General features: G+C 47.6%; 1 pseudogene; it reads left to right on the top strand.

Moving 5' to 3' along the window:
• The first annotated feature begins 4,469 nt into the window (after nt 1–4,469).
• LOC119185279 (U4 spliceosomal RNA) lies at nt 4,470–4,544 on the top strand (annotated as a pseudogene).
• The last annotated feature ends 21,496 nt before the right edge of the window (nt 4,545–26,040 follow it).

Here is a 26,040-nt window from a genome sequence, read left to right as displayed (position 1 = left end):
GCCGCTATTTTTAGGAGAGCCATCGCTAATGTGAAGAACAAACTCAACAACGACCGATGTGAATTCCTTTCCATGCCGGTGAATTGAAAAGCACTTTATCACTTTCTGAGAAATAAGAAAGTTCTTCCATTACTTAGAAATATAGAATCTTTACTATCTTAACCAGATGAACTGAAGGCCGTTCTAGAATATATAGCTCAGGGCCTAAAAAGTCGCTTTACGACAATTCTCTCATACCAAGCCGAGTCCTCCCATAGGGCTGGGGATTTTGAAGAGGTCGCATCAGCAGAACTAGCAAACGTAGTCAGAACATTACCCCATACTGCTCCTGGTCCTGATGACATGACGACGTCGGTGATAGAATGAGCACATAAAATATACCCACTTGGCCTACTCGAAATTATTCTTCACTCACTTAGAAGCTCTTGGATTCCACCCGATTGGAGAAGGGAAAAATGATTCCATTGTGAGGAGGTTTATTAGCCGTTAAAGACAGTGACGAGACAACTTAAAGAACCGTCCAGCTATCGGCACAGCAACGAACCGAAGCACGAGCTGAGAGAGACAGGCGTTGGTGATGCTGCTTGCTGCAGGCACATCTTCTTCTTCACAATCGCCCCCGCTGAAAAAGGAGCCATCCTGGCGACCTAACAAGTTTCAGGCAGAGGCTCATGATACGGTTTCAGGCGGGAAACATGGACGATGTCACGTGCACGACGGCGCATGTCAACGATCGGGTAACTAGCTCAATTATGTAATTAACCGGAGAGGTTTTCTCTAAAACGGTGTAAGGCTCCTCGTACCAGGGGACAAGTTTTGATGAGAGTCCCGGAGTTTGGTATGGGAAGGCAAGCCACACGAGAGCCCTTGGGGCATAGTTGGGATCCGGAAGAGAGGTGCAACGGTTTTCTTTCAGGCGTTGCTGCTCGTCCGAGGTGAACGCACGGGCGTGCTGGCGGCACTCTTCGGCTTGTCGAGCAGCATCGGAGATAGGTGGACATTCGGAAGCATCATGACGGTAGAAAAGTAGAGTATCAATTGTATGGGAAGGGTCACGTCCATAAAGACAAAAGAAAGGTGAAAATCCCGTGGTTGTTTGTATTGCAGTATTGTATGCGAATGTGACGTATGGGGAGAACACGGTATGGGGAGAACACGGTCACATAATTAGATGCCACGTACATTGAGAGCATATGACCAAGCGCGCGGTTAAACCGTTCCGTTAGACCATTAGTCTGCGGGTGGTATGCTGTCGTTTACCGATGAATGACGTGGCATCCCGAAAGCAGAGCTTCGACGACCTCGGAGAGGAAAGCGGGGCCTCTGTCACTAAGGAGCTCTCGAGGTGCGCCATGTCGAAGAATAAATCGACGTAAAATGAAAGAGGCGACATCCTGAGCGGTAGCGCTCGGTAAAGCGGCTGTTTCGGCGTAGCGTGTCAGATGGTCGACCGCCACTATAATCCACCGATTGCCATGTGGTGTCAATGGAAGGGGGACACAGAGGTCAACGCCAACGCGATCAAATGGCTTGGCAGGGCACGGAAGTGGCTGCAATTTGCCAGTCGCACGTAGCGGTGTTGATTTGCGTCGCTGGCAGTCAGGACAGCACTGCACAAATTTGCGTTCAAAATTGTACATGCCGCGCCAGTAATAGCGATGGCAAAGACGTTCATATGTTTTGAACACACCGGCGTGGCCACATTGTGTATCGTCGTGAAGAGAGGCGCATACCTGCGATAATAAAGTGCGTGGAATGATCAGTAGCCACGGGTGGCCATCAGGAGAGTAGTTGCGTCGATGGAGAAGTTGATCGCGGATGGCAAAATGGAAAGCTTGACGTCGGCGGGATCGAGATACCGGAAAGTTGGGCGTACCGGATAGATATTCGAGAAGAGATGCGATTCACGGGTCACGACGTTGTTCGGTGGCAATTGAGTCTAGATTCAACAATGACAAGGACTGGACGCACGTGTTTCCGCACGTCAGATCTGGTGGCAAAGTTGAGCGGGACAGGGTGTCAGCGTCCAAGCGTTTGCATCCGCAGCGGTATACGACGCGAATATCGTACTCCTGGATGCGGAGTGCGCATCGCGCAAGGCAGCCAGAAGGGTCTTTCAGCGTGGAGAGCCAGCAAAGCTCGTGGTGATCAGTTACTAGATCGAACGAGCGGCCGTATAAGTACGGCCGGAACTTTCCAAACGCCCACACCAGAGCCAAACACTCTTTTTCTGTCACGCTGTAATTAGTTTCGGCTTTCGTCAGAGTGCGGCTAGCGTAGGCTACATTGTATTCTGAATAGCCGGGCTTTCGTTGAGTTAGGACAGCGCCTAGCCTGACGCCACTGACGTCGGTGTGCACTTCCGTAGGAGCCGTCGGGGCGAAGTGGCGAAGAATAGTTGGGTAGGTGAGCAGACGGCGCAGAGTAGTTAAGGCAAGGTCACATGCAAGTGACCAGGAGGAGAGGTTCACGTCACCGCGAAGAAGCTGGGTTAATGGTGACATGATGGATGCAAAATTGCGAACAAAGCGCTGGAAATATGAGCATACAAAGCATATGAGCATATGCTACAAAACTGCGAAGTACCTTCATGGTCGTCGGTTTGGGAAATTCTGCGACTGCTTGAAGTTTTGCTGGGTCAGGTAATACGCCGTGCTTCGACACAATGTGGCCTAGGATGACGAGCTCGCGTGCAGCGAAGCGGCATTTTTTCAGGTTGAGCTGCAGGCCAGCGTTGGTCAGACAAGTCAAAACGTGCTTGAGGCGGAGGAGGTGGGTAGGAAAGTCGTGCAAGAAAACCACGACATCGTCGAGGTAGCACAGGCACATATTTCACTTGAGGCGACGTAGCGTAATATCCATAAGTCGTTCAAACGGGGCGGGCGCGTTACAAAGCCCAAAGGGCATGACGTTAAACTCGTATAGTCCGTCAGGTGTAATTATTGCAGTTTTTGGCGATCTGCTTCAGCCATTGGAACTTGCCAGTAGCCAGACCGCAAATCTAGCGACGAGAAGAATTCCGCTCCGTGAAGGGTGTCAATGGGGTCATCAATGCGCGGCAAAGGATATACGTCCTTGCGAGTTATCTTATTCAAACGACGATAGTCCAGCAAAATCGGATAGATGCGTCTTTCTTACGCACCAGGACGACAGGAGACGCCCAGGGACTGTGAGATGGTCGAATGACGTCTCTACGAAGCATATCTTCGACTTGATCGTTCATGACCCGGTGCTCTTCAGTGGAGACACGGTATGGTCTTTGATGCAGTGGCTGGTGTAGGCCGGTGTCAACATGATGCTTGGCTTGCGACGGGCGGCCTAGTTGAGGTTGCGACACATCGAAAGAATTCCGGAACTCATGCAGAAGATTAAGCAGGTAGGCATGTTCGGTGGGAGTGAGGGTGTCGGCGACGGCGCTGGAAAACGTATCCTTGGACGACTCTTCGGGGGCCGACAGTGATTTTGGGTGGTAGCAGTAGTCATCCGGGACATCAACCAAAGACGAATGGTCGAGATCCTGCACGTGGCCGAGACATTCCTCCGCAAGCAAAGTGACAGGTGTGGAAAGCGGGTTAGGTATGAACATATTGCTTCTTCCGGCGGCAAGGTCAATCGTTGCAAAAGGCAGCGGCAGAGCTCGACGACTCGTGAAGATATCAGAAGGCATAAAAAGACTAGCTTCAGTGTAGGCGTTGCATGAAACTGGAACAAGTGCGAAATTTTCAAGTGGAGTATCGGTATCTTCACGCACGAACAACTTCGGTGGCTGATGAAGACCGTCAAGTAATGGGACATCACAAAATGGTGAAAACTCAACTTCAGTGCGTGCGCAGTCGATGACGGCATTATAGCGGGATAGGACGTCCCATCCGAGGATGACATCATGCGAACAGACAGCGAGGACAATAAACTCCACAGTGTAAACAATGCCTTCGATGGACACTCTTGCAGTGCAGGCTGCGAGAGGCGTTACTTGCTGTGCACGTGCAGTGTGTAGTGGCAGTCCCGAAAGTGGCGTCGTGACTTTACGTAATACACGACAGACATTAGCGGCAATAACAGAAACAGCAGCGCGGGTGCCTACAATGGTGAAAGTACAATAACCTTCAACAGTTACTGCGACCACGTTAGCAGGAGAGGGGCGAGGGCTTAGACAGTTCGAAAATGGCGCAGTTCTTGCCTCTTGAACTGCGGTGCTTAGTTTTCTTGGTCAGAAAGTCTGGGTCGGCGACGCATGGGGGAGGGCGATCGCCGACGAGGAGAGGGCGCGCGCGGCGTCATGAAGGTGGGGTCGTTGGGAGGGGCATAGCGAGGTGAAGAGACCGGCCCGTATTGCGCGAAGGGTTGGCTGCCGAGTTGCGACGATCGGACATAGTCGCCGAAGGTTTGAGGTCAACGGCGGCAGTAGCGGGCAACGTGTCCGGGAGTGAAGCAGGCGTAGCATATCGGTCGGTTATCGGGCGTCCTCCAGCTTCGCGCAGAGGCGGTGTCGTACCCAATGAAGTGTAAACTGAGGGGCGACTGTTGCTAGTTGAAACTCCAACGATTGCCGACTGGTGGTGCCGCCCAAGGTGCAGTATAAGCAGCCGAGTGTGCGGGCTGTGATCACGAGGTGTAGGGTGGTTGCGGAAGCCTACGCACAGCGTCTGAATATGTGAACGGCGCTGTTACAGACTGCATCATTTGCGAACAGGCGACAGGAGGAGACACAGGCTGCGCTGCATACGTTAGGGGTGCGGCCACAGGCTGAATGGCTGGCGAATAGGCGACAGGAGGGCCTACCGACTGCGCGACACGCTGGCAGTGAACACGGCTGGATAGAGGCGGCTCGTGGTGCGCAAGAGGAACAGCTTGGGCAACCTCTTTCGAAATAGCAGTGCAAAGAGGGCCAGGTAGACAGGTGGTGGTCTCGTGAGTGAAGGGCACTAGGGAAAGTTGGCGGGCGACTTTCTCGCGGACGAAGGCTCGAACTTGCTGAAGCAACGGTGAATTTCCAGGCAGGGTGTCGAAACTGGACAGTGACTCACCACCATGCTGGGGGCTGGCTGGTCCCGACGAAGCAGAAGAAGAAGACGGCCAACGGAGACGCACGTGGCCGGCGGGGATGCCGACCAGCCCCAACACGCGGGTTGGCGCGAAGCGCCGAAGAACAACAACCACCCTCCACGGTTACCCAACGCACACTCCCTCTATTTTACAGTCGCCTTGAAATCCTGGATGCCAGAGCGGTGCCCACTGGCATCCTCACATGTCATTCCGAAACCGAAACCGAAAACCCAGAACACAACAATCATCCCCTTCTCGGAAGAAGTTCACCTATACACTGTTAATATTTATACATGATCGGTACCAACGTACTATACAAGGTATGTATGTTAGAACACATAAAATCTCAGAGCATGGCACACCGAACTCACACATTATGAGTCCTGAAAATGCACTGCAAAAAATGTACACAACTCAGTACAATATTGATTTGGATGCACTGGACCTTTGCACAGAAGAATAATGCTCACAACAGTAATGAACAAGAGTTCTACATCACGCAGTCTTCGAACCGACGCGGCTTCTGCCCCTTCCGCTTAGGGCGGGCCCTTTTGGGTGTAGAATCAGGTGTCTCTGCACGTTGGTCACTTGTGCTCTGATGTGACACATCAAGAGCAGTGGAATATTGTGAAGGCTCTGAATGAGCGGTGAAATTCGCGATCTCATCAGAGCTCGCAGCATGAACTTCGGAAGAATTTTGCGGACCGGAGTCCGGTTCAACGGTCTCAGCCGTATTTGAAGTTTTGAAGCGAACCGTAAGACTTGGTGTACTTGAACCAGCGACACCGACTGGTAACTCCTTCCCCCTTGAAGAAGAAATGCCTGTGCATGGAGGCCACTAGTAACAGTCTGATGCATAGTTGAAAGGCGTGGACGGAACGTGATGGCGAAGACTTTTAGGTGTTGAAGGTGAACCCGTATGAAAAACAACAAGGCGCGAAGCATTCCAGATGCTACCATCACTTAAGCGAAAAGAAGTGGGGCTAACCTGGCCCAAGACTTCGTAAGAACCCCGATACTTGGGGCGCTTGCATGGCACACGAACCTTGACTAGATCGCCAGTGCGAACTTTGGACTGCTTTGCACCTCGACGGGTGTCGACATACTTTTTCATTGCTTGTTGATGAGAAAAAACCCTGGTACGGATTTGATCAGGAGAAGACACTGCTATGTTACGAGGCAAAGGGACTATGTCGATAGCAACTCGCGGTTGCCTACCGTGGAGAAGTTGAGCAGGAGACACTCCATTGGTGCCTTGTGGCGTGAACCTGTACGAAGTTAAACATTCAGTCAAGACTTGCTTGAGGGGACGGTGCTCTAATTGGGCGATCTGGATATGTTCCTTCAGAACGCGATTAAAGCGCTCGATTTGGCCATTTGATTGGGAATAGAAAACTGATGACCTCAAGTGCTGAATTCCTCGTTGTGAAAAAAAAGCCTCGAAGTGTTGGGACTGAAACTGTGGACCATTGTCCGTAACTATGGCATCAGGAAAACCTTCCCGGCTGAAGATTGAAGACAGAAACTCAATGATGACCTCAGAAGTAACCGTATGTGTGAAACAAAGCTCTGGCCATTTGGAATGGTAGCTGATGAGAGAAGCAATGAACAGGGAATTTTGCGGAACATTATGCAAAAGACCGATGATGTCCATGCCGAGTTTCTGTCAAGGCCGATCAGGCCACTGGACTGACTGCAACGAAGAAAATGCAGGTTTGGCAGACTTGTCAGCTGCCTGACATAGATGACAGTTGTAAACTGCATGCTCGACCTGTTTGTCTAAGGCTGGCCACCAGTACCTGTCTCGGAGATTCTGTTTGGCGCGGACAATGCCTGGATAGGCCTCACTGGCAAGCTGTATTAGCTTGTTACGGAAAGAAGCAGGGGGAATCACGCATTCATCGCGGAAAAGCAAGTCCTCGACACAAGATAGTTCCTGTTGGACTGCGAAGTAAGGCAAGAATTCAGAAGCAAGAGCGCATTTGGAAGGCCATCCTTCACGTAAATATTTGAGAACTTGAGACAAAGTGGAATCTGCAGCTGTAGCGGCCTGAAGCTCAGCTTTAGTAATGCAGGAAGTAACTAATGAACCAACTTCCTCATCCCGCTCTTCAGTAACCGGTATCTGAAGAGGAAGGCGCGACAGTGCATCAGTAACCACGTTATTAGAACCTTTACAATATTGAACACTGAAATTATAATACGTGAGTTTGGCACACCAACGGGAAATGCGAATGGGGCGGCGGCCTTCGGATCCTGCAGAAAGAAGAGCAAGTAGTGCTTGGTGATCTGTACGTAATGTGAAGTGCCGGCCCCACAAGTAAACATGCCATTTCCCTCAGGCAAAAAGACACGCGAGAGCTTCACGCTCTCCTACTGAATATCGGCGTTCAGCAGGGGTCAATGTACGAGATGCAAAAGCCATAGTGATCAGCTGATCACCTCTGAGTTGTTGAAACACTGCTCCCAGTCCAACATCGGACGCATACGTCATGATGGCGATGGGAAGCTTCTCATTGAAAATACTAACAGCTGGCTTTGAGGCCAGTATTGACTTAACTCGAATGAAGCTCTGCTCAGCTTCAGCTGACCAGTTAAAATGCTGTGCTTGACGAAGTAGAGTACGCAGTGGTTCAACAACATCAGCATAGTGAGGAACAAACTTGTCATAATAGCCAACAAGACCTAAAAAGATTGCAAGGTTTTGGCATCAGTAGGCCGTGGGGATTGACAATGGCCTGAACTTTAGATTCAACAGGTGTCAAGCCGCGGCAACTGACATTATGTCCTAGAAATTGTAACTCATTCACAGAAAAAATGCACTTGTTGTTAAGTTTCATACCACATTCACTGATGCGGTTGAGAACAGTATGCAAGTTAGCATCGTGCTCTTCGCGAGTACGTCCCCACACCAAAATGTCATCCAAGTAACAAAGGGCGCCATTACAATCCTTAATAATAATTGACATCATTTTCTGAAACACTGCAGGGGCAGATGCAAGCCCGAAACACTCGTGGCGAAACCGAAACAAGCCTTCGTGCGATACAAATGTGGTTAAGTCTCTACTGCACTCAGAAAGTTCAACTTCGTGATAAGCGGACGCGAGGTCCAGCTTGGAGAAACATACCGCTCCGGAGAGCTGATGAAGCATTTCTTCAATATGAGGAAGTGGAAAGCCATCTACGACGGTCGCCTTGTTCGGTTCTCGTAAGTCGACGCATAGTCGAAGGGATCCATCTTTCTTCTTGACGACGACCAGTGGAGAAACCCAGTCGGAAGCAGAGACATGCTCGAAGATTTCGCTGGCTTGAAGGCGAGACAGTTCCGCAGAGACTTGCTCACGGAAAAGAAGAGGAATGCGGCGCAGCTTGGCACGCACAGGGCAGACACCTTGTCGACGCATCACTTTATGCGCAAAACCGCGCACACAACCCAGTTCACGGGTGAACAGGTTGTGGAATTCAGAAGACGCGTTGGTCGGAAGATCATCTTGGATGTCGACTTGAGCCCACGTCATAGACGCACCGACGATGTTGATGAACAAAGCCCTGATGGCATCACGTCTCAAAAGCGAGCTGCCATTGCCAGTTACATAAAAAGTAATGGAAGCAGTGCGACTGCGATAGGAGACCTGAGCTGTAAAATGACCTAAATTATCAATCGTTACCTTGGAATACGTTTGTAGAACGACGTGTGAAGGCAAAAGCCGAATGTTGGAAAAATGACTATGAAAGTCAGTGGCACTGATTAAAGAGACTGAGGCACCAGTGTCCACGAGAAATGACAAGGGCACATGGCCCACTGAAGCTACAATGCTGGGCTCGGACGTAGTGTGGAGGCTATCCACATTTAAAACAGTGACTCTATTGGCCTGTGCAGTGCTCGAAGGAGCGGACGAAGAAACAGGTTCAGGAAGATTTGCTGGACGGGCAATGCATACGGACTGAAAATGTCCGATTTTTCCGCACGCAAGACAAGTGCAGTTTCTCGCGGGACACTGCTCGAAATTGGCTAAATGCCGAGCCGATCCGCAACGAAAGCAATGCGCGGTTGCGCTTGGAGAAGAAAATTGCGAACGCGAGTTGTGAGCTTGGTGCTGTTCCTGAAAACCAGAATTTCGCGGAATAGGGTCGCCATATTGCCGGCTTCCTCGCCCCTGCGACGCAGAGAGGCCGCCATGTCGGCCGCCACGGAAGGACTGTGCAGACGGGCGTCCATGTTGGCCGCCGCGCCGAGACGAAGATGAATGGCCGCCATGTTGACGCCTCCTGTGAAACAAAGAGCCGCCGCCTTGGCCCCCCGCAGCGGAAAGTTGCTGCACTGAATGCGGAGCGAATTGCTCCAACTGGGAGCGAATAAGCTCGTCCTCTCGCGCAATCGAGAGTGCTTCGGATAATGAAATCGAGGAGCCCTTTTGAAGCATGCGGCAGCGGACGTTTTGCGAGGCTACCCCGGTGAAAAGCTGATGGCGGATCATATCGTCCTCGAGCGCGCCGAATCCGCACGACGCGGCAAGCGTTCGAAGAGAAGTAATGAACTCGGCGACTGGCTCGCCAGGCAAATGTCGCCTTCCTTGGAATTTTACGCGTGCGAGATAATTGCACGAGACATCTTTAAAATGCTCATTGAAAAGAGCAACAGCAATCTTGAAGGCATCGCCCGACACTGGCGTCGGCGACGCGTTGGTGGCATCAAAAGTATAGAGCTTTAACCAGGCAGGGCCCAACGCGCTGAGCAGCAGGGCCTTGCAACGCTCGGGCTTGCTGGCGTCCTCCCCGACCGCGTCTGCGTAGGCCTGAAACACCAATTTCCAGTCCGCCCACGGAAGTGGCCGGTCTCCGGGCGAATGAAAAAATAGGGGAGGTGGAATAGGAGACGCCATTTCAAGTCAGAGGAATGAAGAGGTGCAGACGAGAAGAAAATGACGCCAGTACACTGTTTGAATAAAAAGACAGGGCGGCGTAGCTGAATGAAGAAGAAATGAAGCGACGCAGCACGCAGCAGCCACCTTGCTGGGAACAAAGAGAGTCTAGGGTTAGCAGGGTAGGTCCGTTAGAAGCAAGAAAAAGATGAACACGGAGAACGAAATGGGTTCTTACACGTCCTCGTTGCCATTGCTGCGTTGGGGGCTGGCTGGTCCCGACGAAGCAGAAGAAGAAGACAGCCGACGGAGACGTACGCGGCCGGCGGGGATGCCGACCAGCCAGAACACGCGGGTTGGCGCGAAGCGCCGAAGAGAAGAACAACAACCGCTCTCCACGGTTACCCAACGCACACTCGTTTTATTTTACAGTCGCCTTGAAATCCTGAATTAAGGTCCCTAGATGAAACAAGGTAGCGTCACTCATTGTTCTCGAGCCGTCCTCCTCACTCTCTCGATTACTCCTCTTGTTCTCTGCCATACGCGTCTGTAATTGGTGCATTACTTGCACGTTATCTTGCAAATGGCTGGTGGTGTTATTTATTATTATGCAAAAGGTTCAAAACGAGTACGCATGCACATATGGCTCCAGCCGGATTCTCGCCGTTACCAAAGACAAAATCGTAGCCAGAACACAAACTGAAGAGAAGGAGCGTTTCGGTGTGCGCTAAGTCGACCAAGATTGTTTCGCCATGCTCGTTTATTGCAACATCTGCGTTTTTCAGCAATGCTGCGTTGCCGTAAACAACAGAAAATGGTTTCGCGCTCTTCAACTTACCTCGTGCTTTCCGAGATGAAGCGCATCATGAAGTGCAACTATGAACCATTTCACGCGAATGCTTTCGCGCAACTCCGTCAACGTATGTCGACGCGGATCTGCGAAGCGAGCTCACTTGTCGGTTTTTATTGAAACGCCAGACGCGCGGTTAATGCGTGTCTAGTGCATGCCAGTTGGTACAAATACATGTGGGTATGCACGTATACAGAGCAGCTGTAGGTTGTAATTAACGCATCTTCAGAAACATTTCACTCTTGACCAGTTCCTGCTTGAGCCGAAATGCGCTGCTTCGAGACACCTCACCAGTAGAACTCTCACTTTTCAGGAATTTCCCAGCACCGCATCAGAATCACTTGGCATCACGATTGTCCAAATGGGCACATTTAAAAAAAACGTCATCGCAGTGCTGCTGGACGAGTGTTCGTACCAGTCTGGTCGTAATTTTTTTTCTTGCGTGTGCACAAGTCGGTTGTAATCAATCGTCACAACGTCACGCCCTGTGGCCACTTACAGGATCCAGCAAGAAGCACGTTCACTTTGTCACAGCACGAACAAAACACAATCGCAGAAGTGGACTAGTTAGAACTGGACGAAATACCGCGGCCGTGGTATAAAGGTAACTGTTTATTCTACGTCTTATTTCGTTCCATTTTGTTTCATTTACATCTATTCACCGTAGCAACGGAACCCAAACATTCCTTTTTGGTTGAAAGTTTTAAACCTTCTAGGGGGCGCTTCAGGAACATAGGCGAAGAGGAAAGGGAAAGGTGTCGCTACCTTGGAAACTTGTTTCATCTAGGGACCTTATCCTGAATGCCAGAGCGGCGCCCCCTGGCATCCTCACATGTCATTCCAAAACCGAAACCGAAAACCCAGAACACAACACTGAGGCTGCCGAGTCAGAGTACCTTGCTTCTTCAACTCGTCGTAGCTCTGACACAAGCTGACGACTTCGGAAACTGTGCTCGGATTTCTTGCCAAGAGCATTTGAAATACGCCGTCGTCGATGCCCTACAGGATGTGTTTGACCTTGTCAGATTCGGGCATGGTGTCATTCGCTCGTCGACAAAGGTCGACGACGTCCTCAATATTGCTGGTAAAGGTCTCGCCAGTCTGCTGAGAGTGGACGCGCAAGCGCTGTTCTGCCCGCTGCTTGGGACAGCCGGCCGACCGAACACTTGAGCACTTGACGTCTTGAAGACGCTCCATGTATAAATGTTGTGTTTGTGGTTGTTAAACCACAATGCGGCGACGCCAGTGAGATAAAATATGACGTGGCCCAGCTTGTCGGCTTCATCCCATTTATTGTTGGCGCGCACCAGTTTGTAGTGCTCGAGCCAGTCTTCGACGTCGGTCCCATCCGCACCGCTGAATACCTTCGCGTCCCGTAGCCTAGGATGGCCAGGGCAGTTGAACTGGGGTGAAGGCGTCGATGTAGTGGCGCTGTCAGTCATGACAGGCGGTAGCGTGCGGCTTCGCAGCTCCAGGGTGTAGCAACGGGGATTAACAGCACCTTCCACCAAATGTGAGGAGGTTTATTAGCCATTAAAGACAGCGACGAGGAACCGTGAAGAACCGTCTAGCGACCGGCACAGCAACGAACCGAAGCACGAACCGAGAGAGACGGGCGTTGGTGATGCTGCTTGCTGCAGGCACATCTTCTTCTTCACACCATTATTATAAAAGCAAGGCGCTGGGTTCTCCTTAGATAATATTAGGCCCATTGCACTTACGTCGAACCTAGTAAAACTCGTTGAAAGAATTTTAAATAGACGTATAGATTGATGGATGTCAGAAACATGAACACTGAGCTCACGTCAAATTGGATTCAGACGAGGTTTCTCTATTTGGTGTGCGCACGTGGATCGCGAAAGCAGAATTCAACTTCCTCGATATTAGAAACAATACTCCGCTTTAGTAACCTTAGATATCACAAAAGCCCATGATAGCGTAGAGCATGTGAAACTGCTAGATTCGCTGCAGAACTTAGGACTGCCTCAATACTTTGTTGCCTGGATCCATGCTTTCTTAGGTGATATATAATTTTATTGCTCGCAATCTGGTGTCGACTTTTCAATATATAGGCAAATGAGAGGTCTACCGCAAGAGTGAGAACTATCGCCCTTATTAATAATTGAACTACTATGTACCATTCCCATACAAGAAGTACAGGTCTATGTGTATGCCGATGATATAGCATTTTTGCTGCGTCGGCGGATATTCACATATGTATCTGATTCTGCAGACATACACAAATAGCCTGGAAACTTGGCTGGAGGATATCAATCTATGCCTCAATACAAACAAAAACACAATCATAGTTTTCGCACAGAATGCCGCAGTGCAAACTTCACTAATGTACCGACAAGACGCGCTACCTCAGGTCGAGTCAGTTAGGTACTTAACCAACCTACACTGAAACACTCAACCAGAGTCCCCACATAGAACACATGGCTGCCAAAGGAGCACGTGCCGTATGGATGCTGCGCACGCTCAGTAATTATCGTGCCGGTTTGCGTAGAGATGTTCTCGTCATGATATATTGCATGATCATTAGACTCATAATAGAATTCGCCTGTGTTTTGTTTTCTGGTGCTCCGGCCTACAAAGTTTGACCACTGATTCTGTTAGAACGCGAATCTTTACGCTTATGCCTAGGGCTGCCTAAATATGTTGTGAACAATATCCTATACGAAGAATCCCGCCTGTCTTCTCTTATCAAAAGATTTCATACCCTAACAGTACGTACATTCCTTGAAATCTATGCATCAACTCAGCGGAGGTCACAGTGTGTGTTCATTAACCAGCAGACCTCATTTTTCAACCACCAATAGTCTAAATTACGGTGCCCTCAAGTAATATTTACACAAAAACTTTTGGACCCCTTAACAGTTAACCTTTGGGAAATACTCGTACTCAACGCTGTAGATGCCTTTAAGATCGAATTTGATGATATATATCCCAAGAATGCAAAATATTTACCATATCAGTATATAAATGACATTTTGAAGATCATTTCGCCATTCTAGAAACATCCATTGTGATAGCGACTGACGCTTCTGTTTATGAAGAGAAGGCTGGCGTAGGAATCGTATCAACCTCTCTAGATTATGCTTTCTCAATTCGATTACCTGTCTTTACTTCTATTTACCCAGCTGGGCTACTGGCAATAGTTTTAGAATTGCGTAAAGTCCCAAGATCTATCAGCGGTGATTGTTCTAACAGACTGTCTCTCGGTTTGTAGTAGTAGTGGTAGTAGTAGTAGTAGTAGTAGTAGTAGTAGTAGTAGTAGTAGTAGTAGTGAGTGAAACAACTTTATTCGGTCCACAATAGACGCGAGTAAACTCAGCGTCACCTGGCTAGGCCCACTCGGGGACCATCAGGTTAAACCTGACGGCCCTCGCGCGGGCCCTCTCGACGGCCAGGATTTGAGAGGTCTGGTCCTGGGCCTTAATGAGTCACTTCATTTCCTCTTGGGTGAAAGGGGGACCGGCAGAGGCGCAGCCCCACAGTACATGCTCGAAGTCCGCATAACCACCACACAGGGGGCAGTCCGGGCTTGGAAACCGTTCAGGGTACATTGTGTGCAGTGCCGCAGGGCTCGGGTAAGTGTTTGTTTGTAGCAGTCGGAGAGTAACAGCTTGGGCCCTGCATAGCGAGGAGTGTGGTAGAGGCAGCAGTCTTCTTGACAGATAGTGGTGCTTGCATATCTCGTTGTACGAGCAGAGAGGCTCAGGTCGCCCAGGAGATGACGCGTTACCCGGCACACGGTCAGTCAAACCTCGTGCAGCCGAGTGCGCCTCCTTCTTGGGATTGAACGAGGCACCCTCAATGGTTCCAAGGTGCGCAGGAAACCAGACCAGTGAGTGATTTTTGAGGTCTTTGACTTTTTGAATAATCTGTAGGACCTGGGGAGCCACCATGCCCATCTGGAAGGCCTTGATAGCGGCCTTGGAGTCTGAATAAATTGTGCCATGTACACCGTCCGTCAATGCAAACGCAATGGCAACCTGCTCTGCAACGCTGGAACTAGAAGTGCGGATGGTAGCGCAGCTGATGACTCTGCAATCACAGTCGACGACCACTGAGGAGAAGGCTTCTTCTTGAATGTACGAAGCAGCATCGACGAAGCAGGCTCGATCCTTGTCCAAGCGGGCACTGGCGAGCAGAGATTTACCCCTGGCTCGTCTTCGTGCTTCGTTGTAGGTTGGATGCATATTGCGCGGCATCCGTGCAATCTGGATCTTGGATCTTACGTCGTTGGGCAGCTTCACAGCGTCAGGACCGACAACCGTGGGGTTTCGTCCCAGCATGCCGAGTATGGCTCTACCCGCTGGGGTGCCAGACAGTCTGACAAACTGTGCAAACTCTTGGACTTCGACAATTTCTTCGAACGTGTTGTGGATTCCCAACTTCAGGAGGTCTTCCGTGTGCGTTCGAACGGGAATGCCAAGAACCAGCTTGAAGACTCTTCTGATTAGGGCATTGATTTTGTTACGCTCCGACACGAGCCAGCTGTGCATAGCCGCCGAATAAGCGAGGTGGCATAGCACGAATGCGTGGAAAATCCGGATCAGATTGTCCTCCCTGATTCCGCGGTGCCTGTTAGCGATTCTTCAAATCAGTCCGAGGGCGCTTTCGGTCTTGGAACAAATGCGTTTGACGGCGGCTCCATTGGCTCCGTTAGACTCGATAAACATTCCAAGGACCCTGATAGTGTCCACCCGCGGAACTGGGGAGCCGTTACCGGTGAATAACGTAATGTGGCTTTCCATTTCTGGCTTCCAGGACCGGTGAGAACCGCCTCTGGGCATCTTCTTATACAGTAAGAGCTCGGACTTAGCGGGCGAGCACCTTAGCCCGGTGGGGATGAGATAGCGCTCCGTCACATCGATGGCCTCTTGCAAAGCACTCTCGACCTGACCCTCACATCAGCTGAGGCACCAGATGGTGATGTCGTCTGCGTAGATCGTGTGGTGAATGTTCGGGATTTTGTTCAAGGCCCTCGACAGGTTGATCCTGCAGATATTGAACAGCGTCGGCGAGATCACCGCCCCCTGAGGTGTCCCTTTTGGCCCAAGGGTAATTTCGTGGGTCAAAAAATCGTCAATCTTCAGTCTTGTGGACCGCGACGAAAGGAAGGAGCGCACAAAATTGTACGCCCGCTTGCCGACGTGAAACTCAGACAAGCTCTTAAGAATAAAAGCGTGTGATATGTTGTCAAAAGCTTTTTCCAAATCCCATCCAAGAATCGCCTTGGTGTCGGTGGAGCCGGAGTGGAGCTCACTGCAGGGGCAAAGAGCTAAAGGCGAATAGCCTTTACCTAACTGACTCGACCTGAGGTAGCGCGTCTTGTCGGTACATTAGTGAAATTTGCACTGGGGCATTCTGTGCGAAACCGATGATTGTGTTTTTAAGGTACTACCTTAAACTCACCAACTTTTTTGCGTACTTTACAAACTCTCTACTCGCTCATTCCTAGACATGTACGACTCGTTCGACTACTCGGGGTACCAGGCCGTAGAGGTTTAGCTCTCAATGAGCATGCAGAAGCACTAGCTGTATCTTCCCTTGATTTTGCTGTTTTAACTATTTTGCCTACATTGGATCATATCACAGCAGCACGCATTGAAAAACGCACAACGGCCAATAACTTCGAAAAACTTTTTTTAATTTTATCAGACTATCCACAGCTAAAGTTTCCTTGGAAGAACAAGTGGTGTTCATCAAGAAAAGAACAAATAGTAATTGCAAGGCTGCGTTGTCAAGTCCCTTCATTGAACTTTCACCTTCGCAGGTTGGGTCTGGTACAGTCGCTTTTGTTCCTTTATTGTAGTGAGAGTGAATCTGTGGAGCACTTCTTTTTGTCATGCAGAAAATGCAGAAGTCAAAGAAAAAATCTCCTAGAAGATCCGTAAAAAAGTTAGACTTAAACTTGACACTTCCAGTGATTCTTACATTGGGCGCAGTTGCATTTGGTTTCAGCCACAGGAGCGTTTGTACCGCAACTACAAATTTCTCACGAGAATATTGAATGAAATGCTGAAAATAGCTGAATTCAATTATTTTATGTATAGATGTTTTTTTCTTTTTTATGTGATCATTATGTTTTTTGTTTCAAGGTTTTTGTTTGTTTAAAAATTTAACACCTTTAAATTATTACCTATGGCACCTAATTATTCCGACCCTCCCTTTCAAGAAGTGAATTAACTTAAAAAGCAAGACACCGTCCTATTCATGGCCTATCCCCCTAGGTGGGTTGCGCCAAGGTGTTGAGGAACCAATTAATGAATCATATTGAGCGCGATCTTGTGCTCTAGGTGATACAGATGGCTATGTGGTTAGTGATCTTGGTAAGTTTTACGTGAAGGTACGACAGTATACGCTGGCAGCATACGACAGCCCAAACTGTTAGAGCGCTTCGCACTTATAAGCACATAAAGATAGAAACCACAGCATCGTTGGAATAAACAGGGTCATGAGACGCATGCGTTCACCGGAGGGACTCTAGAACTGAAGGTCTTGCCGTTCTACTTCATCATTAGTTCACTTCTTACAAGCCATATGATAACCTTTATGCTACAGCGTGTTAGTGAGGTATAGTGCCTTTTAGTTATCAGGTGCCTTTCCTGACAAAGGACCCATGGCAGAAAATCAAACATCAGAGTAACCATGTGAATGATGAACATTAAATTATTTAGCGCATATGTTAGCCTTAGCGGTAAAAAAAGAATGAAGAGCAATAAAAAACACGGGCAGATGTTTTTGTAGTTTTCTCGCGTCTTCCGCCATTTTCTGTCATACCTTGATAACAACCGTGCAGATATGGAGTATAGGTAGCCTGTTTATTCTTTTTGTCAAACTCGTTGACCGAAAAAAGCAAGAATAAGAACAATAAATAAGGTAATCAATACCACGAAAACGTTTATTAAAAAGGCTCGAAAAAATTTTGCACAGCAAGATTTTAACAAAACCTAGCACCTTTGACTGCCCGATCTACAGGATCGTTTGTACAGAACAAAAGAATGTCAAAGGCAGACATGTTTGATACGACATGGACTCGCGACAGAGCCTGCTTAGCCATTGCAAAGCAATGTTGCCCGTGGAACCCAGGTGAAGGAGGGGTTCACAGGATCTTTTGTACAGAACAAAAGAATGTCAGTAACAGAGATGCTTGATACGACACGGCCTCGCGACACAGCCTGCTTAGCAATCGCAAAGCGATGGTGTCCATGGCGGCCACGTGAAGGGGGAAGGAGGTGAGTTTGATGCACAAGCAGCGGTTCCTAGAAACATGTTCGGATTACACGAGAGCACCACCTATCGCAGCGAATTCGCCTGTGACCACGTGGACCTTCCATACCACTATGTCCTCAATAAAAAAATTCTCCCACCTGCCAGAACGGAATTGTGAGCAAATGCGAATGCATTACATAGCGTCCTCAACGGCGTTTCGCACATTAGAACCTAGCCAGATACCTAGTGTTAGAAAAATATTTTCTTTTTTTTCCGAGGCAATGCAGCCAACTCTGCTGTTCATCGCACGTGGCGTTTTTCTGTCGCGAAAACGCGGTATGGCTTTCCAGCTTTAGTGGCTAGCGTGCACGGTAAAATATACTAAAAAGCAAACAAAACAGCGTTTTCGGCTCGGCAATGGCGTTTGACAGCGGGGTCTCCAACACACAATTCCGTATATTCTGGGAGTCGCCCAGCCAGCAAATGGTTGAGAGTGAGGGGTGAGCACGAGATAGTGGGGCGAAAGAAGGAGAGAGAGTGAACTACGAGGGAAGAGACGGCGATGCATTCTACCTACCCTTTCCTACTCTCTCCCTCACCATATGGTCCGGTTGCTAGGACGAGGGCGAGTGCGCGCGCCCGCAGCTGCTGACAGCTGCCGACGCTGAAGCGTGACATGGTGGAGGCTTCGATTGCTAGGAACGCGCACACGCGCAGTTGTTTCTTTGGGAGAGGGCAGTGGACGGATCCCGACGGACGCCTGATATATCCCGACTAATAAATGCATTCGCATTTCAAAGTCATTGCGCACCATTTCATTGATCCATCAGAAATCATACACACAAAGTGGAAGCATGGGATCGGATACCACCCGCCTCCTAGGAGAGAGTTGATGACAGAGGGGTGCAACTGCCTCCGGCAAATGCAAAGCATCTCATCCACCTGAATGCACTGCCTCCCAGCAGCTGGATTGGAATAATGTCCCTGGATGAATGAAATGTCTGAGGTGGCGACACATTTCCCTTCCTCCTCGCTTGTGTTCCTGGAGCGCCTCCTAGAAGGTTCAAAACTTTCATTAAAAAGCAAATGTTTGGGTTCAGTTGCTATAGTGAATAGATTTCATTGAATTCAAACGGAAGGGAAAGAGACGTGTAATAATTGGTTTTCTAAATGAACATAAACGGTACAACGCAAGAGCAAGCGGGGTGTGCGTCACTCAACTGCCAACGTTGTGCAGTTCTATTTTTTACACCACTAGCCATCACGTCTCGCGTCGTTTATTTCATCCAGTTTTAACTTGTGCAGTTATCCGAATATATTTTGTTCGCGCTGTGACACAGTGAACGCGCTTCTTGCTGGATCATGTCAGCGACCACGGGGCGTGACGTTGTGACAAGTGATTACAGCCGGCTTGTGCAAACGCAAGAAAATACCACGGCCAGATGGGTACGAACACTTGAATAGCAGCACTGCGATGACGTTTTTCTTTGATGAGGCAATTTACTATCGTGAGGCCAGGTAATTCTGAAGCGGTCTGCGGAAATTGCTGAAAAGTGAGAGTTCTACTGGTGAGTTGTCCCGAAGCAGCGTGTTTTGGCTCCTTTATTTCGCGTTCTGGAGAGAATGGCTCGAACTGGTCAAGCGTGAAATGAAAAACCGAGAAATAAACTTGCTTCGCAGATACGCTTTGACGTATGTCGACGGTGTTTCACAGAAGCGCTCGCGTGAAATGTTTGATAGCTACACCTCAAGGTGCGCATATTTTCGGATAGCAAGATGTACGACGAAGAGAGCGAAACCGTTTACTGATTTTACTGCAACTAAGCAAAGTTGAAAACCACAAATGCTGCATTGAACGAACACCGCAAAACAATCTTTGCTGACTTGGCGTCTACTGAAACGCTCCTTCTCTTCAGTTTATGTTCTGGCAACGATTTCGTCTTTCTTCACGGTTAGACTCCAGTTGAAGCCATATCGGCATGTGTACTCGTTTAAAACAATGGAGATTAATACAATATTACCTACAGATCACTGCGATTGTGTATCTTCATGAGAATTACAAGAAAAAGAGGCTTCGGATTGGATAGGGTTAGCTAGTGAACTGTCTACAGTCTTTTTTTTTTCTACAGTTTCAGTTTCGTTCTTCGCGCAGCTAAGGTAATGAGGTACGGTGAAAAAGACCGAAGTAGCGCATTTGTTGTTCGGAGAGGCGGATAAGCACTACATCTTCTAATTCGTTACGACGTTGGAGCTTTACGAGTCGTGTTTAAGAGTTTCAATGAAGCGTCGTCCACTCACCACTGCGCAAAAATGTATCGTCTCATGCCAATGCAGGATATGGGCTCTAGTTCATGTTTTTCAGCAGCGCGTATTGCCTAAACTTGTTTTCAATCGACTGCAGAACGATGACAATGTTGAGTAGATGCACCGTCTCGCTCCGTGAACTCTCCACAACAGAGCCAGAATTGCGTTGGGTGACGAGACCACCGGGGTCACAGGGACAGACGCATCTAGCGTAGCAGGAGACGAAACAATCAGTGTTTTTTACCTATGACTGTACTGTTTTTTTTTTCATGAATAATTAATGCACACACTCGAAAGAAACACATGAAGGTGTGATTTCAAGTGTTGCAAAGAATAGTTCTGGAACGCAATTGCAGAGCAATGCATATCCTGATGATTGAATTTGCCCAGGATTCACTTCTGCTGCCGGGTCACAAAATCTTTTTGCAATGCAGGTTGCGTACAAATAATTGAAGTAATTTTCAATAAAGTACAACTTTATATCACTTTGTTTTATTCTCAAAATATAGGCGTCGCAAATCTCAAGATTGTATATACACAATACATCCGAAGTGGATCCGAAGCCTGTACTTTCCTTAATTCCAATGGGGGTATAAGCACCACGGAAGGAGCCTGCGTTGACACTAGTGACAGAATTCCTTCTATGTATTACTGTAGGACACTCTGTGTGTTGAATCCTGTGCAAAATAATAATTACACCGCCAGGTATTTGCAAGATCACGTGCAAAGAATGTGCCAAATACAGACGCGGATAGCAAACAAAAGTAGGGGTAAGCGAGAGAGTAAGAAGGACGGCATCGGGAACAATGACTGGCACTACCTTGGAAACTCACTTCATCTAGGCACCTTAGATTACAAACAGACGCCACTCACTCTAGCATCATCATCTGCACAGACGACTTCGAGAACTACCTGGGCACACGTCCCAAGAAGGCCGACGGTAATGCCCCAAGGGACAGGTCTCTATAAGTTGAGAATCCCTGGTGACTGGACCAGCCACCCAGTCTCCTATCGAATTACAGGGGCTCATTCCCCTACCAAAGGGCGTATGCACCACCCACCGTGCACTGTTGAATGGAACGAGGTGAACGCGTTTTTGGAGGGGGTTCTGCAGTGCGGTAATACAGGCTGTGACTTCATCCAAACAGAAGCGCTTCTGTCATGGAAACGGCAAAGAATTCCAAAAGAAGGTTATTGCTCAAGTCCTGAGACATGCAGCACACACCAGCAAGCGTGAACTGGTCCTTAGGAACAATACATTTAATCTTCGTGCATAAGCTCCAAAACGGCAGGGACAAATATGGAGGCTAAGACAAGGCGATTCAATGCTTTCCTGACCATTATTTACCCGTGAGAAAGAAATCAAGTGGGTCTCGAAACTTTGGGTTTTCTCCAAGATTGGGGCTGGAGGTAATTCAATTTTCTTAAGCTTTCGCCCAGCCGGTCAGACTTCTTTCAAAATGTTTATGTTTATGCCAGCAATTATTACCACAAGGAATCGGCCATCATCAACATCTTTAGGAAGACAACTGGCACATCGGCTAAAAAAAGTCAAATCTGCAGCTTTATCGAAACTTCAGGCGCGTGTGCGTCGTTTCCGAGCACCTCCATTGGCGATGCGCAGCTTTCGCTGCAACTGTGCGCGCGTTGCGCGCAGACCTGGTGGTTATTATATTAGCAGTTGATAGCATTCGCGTAATGATGCCAGCAATAACATGGATATTACAAACACCAGAAGGGGTAGGATAATATGATGCTCTGGTGTTTGTGTTAGGGCTCAAGAAGATGGTAGCCCTCAACACTGTCACACAAATAAACCTCAACGGATGGCGCCTAACTACAATTGATGTTGGCCAGACATGATGGCTGTATCATAGAAGTACATATTTATAGTTGACAAAATTTGATAGCAAGCACTGCAACTAAAGGTGACGTTTCACGAACATTAGTGTCTATTTGCAAAGTATTGTCGAGACCTCGCGTGGCATTTTGGTAGAATACTTGATCGGAACGCAGAATTCTGGGGTCCGATGACTGATGGGACATTAACATTCATTTTTCGAATTTGTCAGTTCAAGACTGCCATTTTTAGCTTTGTTCATAATGCTCAAACGTTAAAATTGTTTGTTTGTTCATGCTGTTACGTGTCATATGTAAAATACCTTTAACCTTTGGCACTTACCAGCATAACAGCGGCGCATACCCACCTAGAGTATGTACCACTGTTGTTTAAATGTTTGACGACGTACGCGATGAAACAGTGACATTACTCATGTCATAATCAGCCTGTCGTATTCGTCAAATCGTCTTACCCGGCTCCTACCAATTATTATGTACCCCAATTTAAGGGGGTGATAATGAGAACACGCCGACTTAGGTCACCAGATAGATAGATAGATAGATAGATAGATAGATAGATAGATAGATAGATAGATAGATAGATAGATAGATGAAAACGCTGAAAGTACTTGATATTCGCCAAGAGATACTTCCATTGGAGGATCACTTGCTTAAAATTTAGCCGCTGCATCCTCCAGTACGAAAATTGGCGGCAGCACGCACGCTAAGTTCTTAGCGTAAGTTTAGTCCTGACTAAAAAAAACGTCTGGAACCGTTGATCCTTTATTTTGTGAACCATACAGAAAAGCGGCGCATGAATCAGCGCTTACTTTTGTGGGCAAGGCGAATGCCGATAGCTGTTGTTCACCAAGGCTTTTTTTTTTGGGGGGGGGGGAGGGGGCAAATCATTGCTGGCTTGGCACTTACTGCGCATTCATATATGTGACTACATATAACTGGGCTGCCATTCTTAATAAGGCGCAATGTAGCCTTCAATCGCTACCTCAAAATGAATCTGTTTGAGGGTGCTGCTTCGAAATGCACGCTTCAGTCAAGTCCCATGCCTTTTTTTGAGGTGGTGCAACATTTTTATAATAGCAAATAGTTAATGAGAGTTGAACATGCTTGGATAGGTCTCATTGATGTCTTCATATATGCGGCATATTTTCCTAGTTGCATTAATAATTAGGACTAGATTTGTAAATCAAATAATAATTACTTCTCATATGGATACGCCAATTAGCCCTCAGCCCTCAATCCCCAGCAGCTGCTAAACAAGTGACAACGGTGGCTGTAAGATCTGCGACGCAGCTGAGGGTGCTAAGAAATTTTGGGTATGGACAGGCCGCCATTGGAACCCGAACTTGGCAACGTTTAAAGCTGGAACATTATCTTGGGATGCAAGTCTAGCTGTGATATTCGGAAAGGTAGAGGGTGTTAAATGATTTATTTATTATTCATTTATTTAGTCATACTATTAACCCTCACGTGAGGGTTATTACAGGAACGGTGAAGTAGTCAGTTGCACAGGATTACAGTAATAATAAAGAGCATTTGTACTATGAATTCCGTAACATATAGCACACTTGCATGAGACACACAGTAACATGCTTTTCACTCATAACATTTGTAACATAATATTTATGGCATGTGGAACATTTGTAAGAAAACACATACATGAACACTAATAATCTATACATTTTATACAAATGCCTGTCAAGAGCTACCTGAAACTTATTTAGTTCTTTTTTGCACCACATCATTCGATAAATCATTCCACATTTTAATAGCATCTGAAAAGGAGGAGAATTGGAATAAATCTGTTGGAACGTCTTTTGGTTTTATTAATGTACTGCGTGTTGTTGTTCGAAACCTTTTTTAAGTGCCCGTAAAATAATCATCCTTGTTTATTTTCACCCCAGCATGTGAAATCTGGAAAAGGCACATAATAGGGCATAGTCTATAGAGGGCTACAGAATGGGAACGTGCTTTGCTATCGTGGCTTGGCTGCCACAAGAGAATTGGGGGCGGAGTTTATTATTCAAAAAGCTGTAACAGGTAACATAAAGGAATACTACTACATTATTAGAAGGATGGCAGACATTGCTGTTGAACTTGAAGAGAGATACAAGATTAAGGTGATACAGGCCTACGCACGTATACACGACCATGATGAAGTATTAGTTGAAAGCTTCTACAATAGCGTGGAGTCGGCAATGAGTAAGCTAAAACACTGTATAATAAACTGTTCGGCGGCTTCAATGCCAAAGTAAGAAAGAAGCAAGCTGGAGACCTGACAGTAAAGAACTTTGGCATCAGTGCTAGAAGTGTTAAACAGAAGTTGTTAGTAGAATTTACAGGACGCAATATATTACGGTTCTTAAAAATCTTTACCGAAAACGAGTGAGCCGTGAGTGGACACTGAGGAGTCGTACCGCCGAAAGTACGAACGAACTATACTTTATACTTAGTGCAAACCATGGCATCGTGCAGAATGTCGTAGTACTTAGCGAGGTTTGATACAGTGACCATAATATCGTAATGTTTTGAGTCCGTCTAGACTGGAAGAAAGAACGGCGGTAACTGATACGCAAGAACCCAATCAGTGAGCTAGCACTGTGAGGGAAAGAGCAGGAATACAGAGTCTCGCGTCAGAACAGGTACTCGGCTCTTATCAAGAAAAGCAACTTTAGCGTTTACACAATGAATCATATTCTGACGAGTATTATTACGGAGTGTGCAGTGGCAGTTGGGGATCCGGTAGTCAGACAAGACACCAGCAAGCTCTCCCAGGAGGCGATACTTTTTGAGAAACGTCAAAGAATAAAAGCGACAAACACAACACACAAAATAAAACTTGCCGAGCTTTCGAAGATAATGAATCACTACACAATATATGATGTAAGAAATCATATGATCGAAAGAATTTAACGTGCTCTAAAGATAGAAGGAAGGGTCAAAGCGGTAAAGACAAAACTTGGGACAGGCGGAAATCGGATGTATGCGCTAAGGGACAAGGAAGGCAAAGTAATTTCAATAAGTATGGGATATCTAAACTAGCGTATGAGTTTTACAGTGACTTTCGCACCAGCCGAGGCAACCCCGACCCTAATTTACCCCAGATAGCAGCCCACCAGTGATTGGACAAGTCAGAATACCCTTCGAGGGAATGCAAAGAGGCAAAGCTGCTGGTGAGGAAAACATAACGCCAGATTTGCTGAAAGACGGAGGTCAAATACTGGCCACCCTGTTTACGTTGTCTCCTGATAGGGAGGATACGAAAATCTTGGAAATTTGGTAACATCATCTTAATCGATAAGAAAAAGCGCTACAAGGACTTGAACAATTACAGGCCAATTTGCTTGGTCTTTTTGTATACAAGGTATTTACAATAATAATTTCTAACAGGATCAAGACAACAATAGAAATTAATCAACCAATGGATCAAGCAAAATTTCGTACAGGCTACCCAACAATATTCCCCATTCGTATTACTAATAAGGTGATAGAGCAATGTTGGAAATACACCCAATCATCATACATCCCTTCATGGATTACGAGAAGGCGTTTCATGCAGTACACATATCAGCAGCCATACAGACACTACAGAATCGAAGCGTTGATGAAGCACATGTGAAGATCCTAGAACAAATCTACAGCGACGCAACTGCCATCATGGAGCACCATAAAAAAGCGACAAAATACCGATAAGGAAGGATGTAAGACAATGGGGTACGATCTACCTAGTGCTGGGTACAGTAGTTTACAGGAGGTTCTCAGAGGCCTGGAATAGGAAGAGTTAGGAAAAGTAGTTCATTGAAAGTGCCTTAGAAACATGCTCTTCGGTGATCACGTATTGCTTAGTAATCCAGGGGACCAATTGCAGTTCAAGATTACTGAATTAGACTGCAAAAG

The sequence above is a fragment of the Rhipicephalus microplus genome, chromosome 8 (genome assembly GCF_043290135.1).
Source record: "Rhipicephalus microplus isolate Deutch F79 chromosome 8, USDA_Rmic, whole genome shotgun sequence".
NCBI classification, from domain to species: Eukaryota; Metazoa; Arthropoda; class Arachnida; order Ixodida; family Ixodidae; genus Rhipicephalus; species Rhipicephalus microplus.
This window is presented reverse-complemented; position numbering and strand designations above follow the sequence as displayed.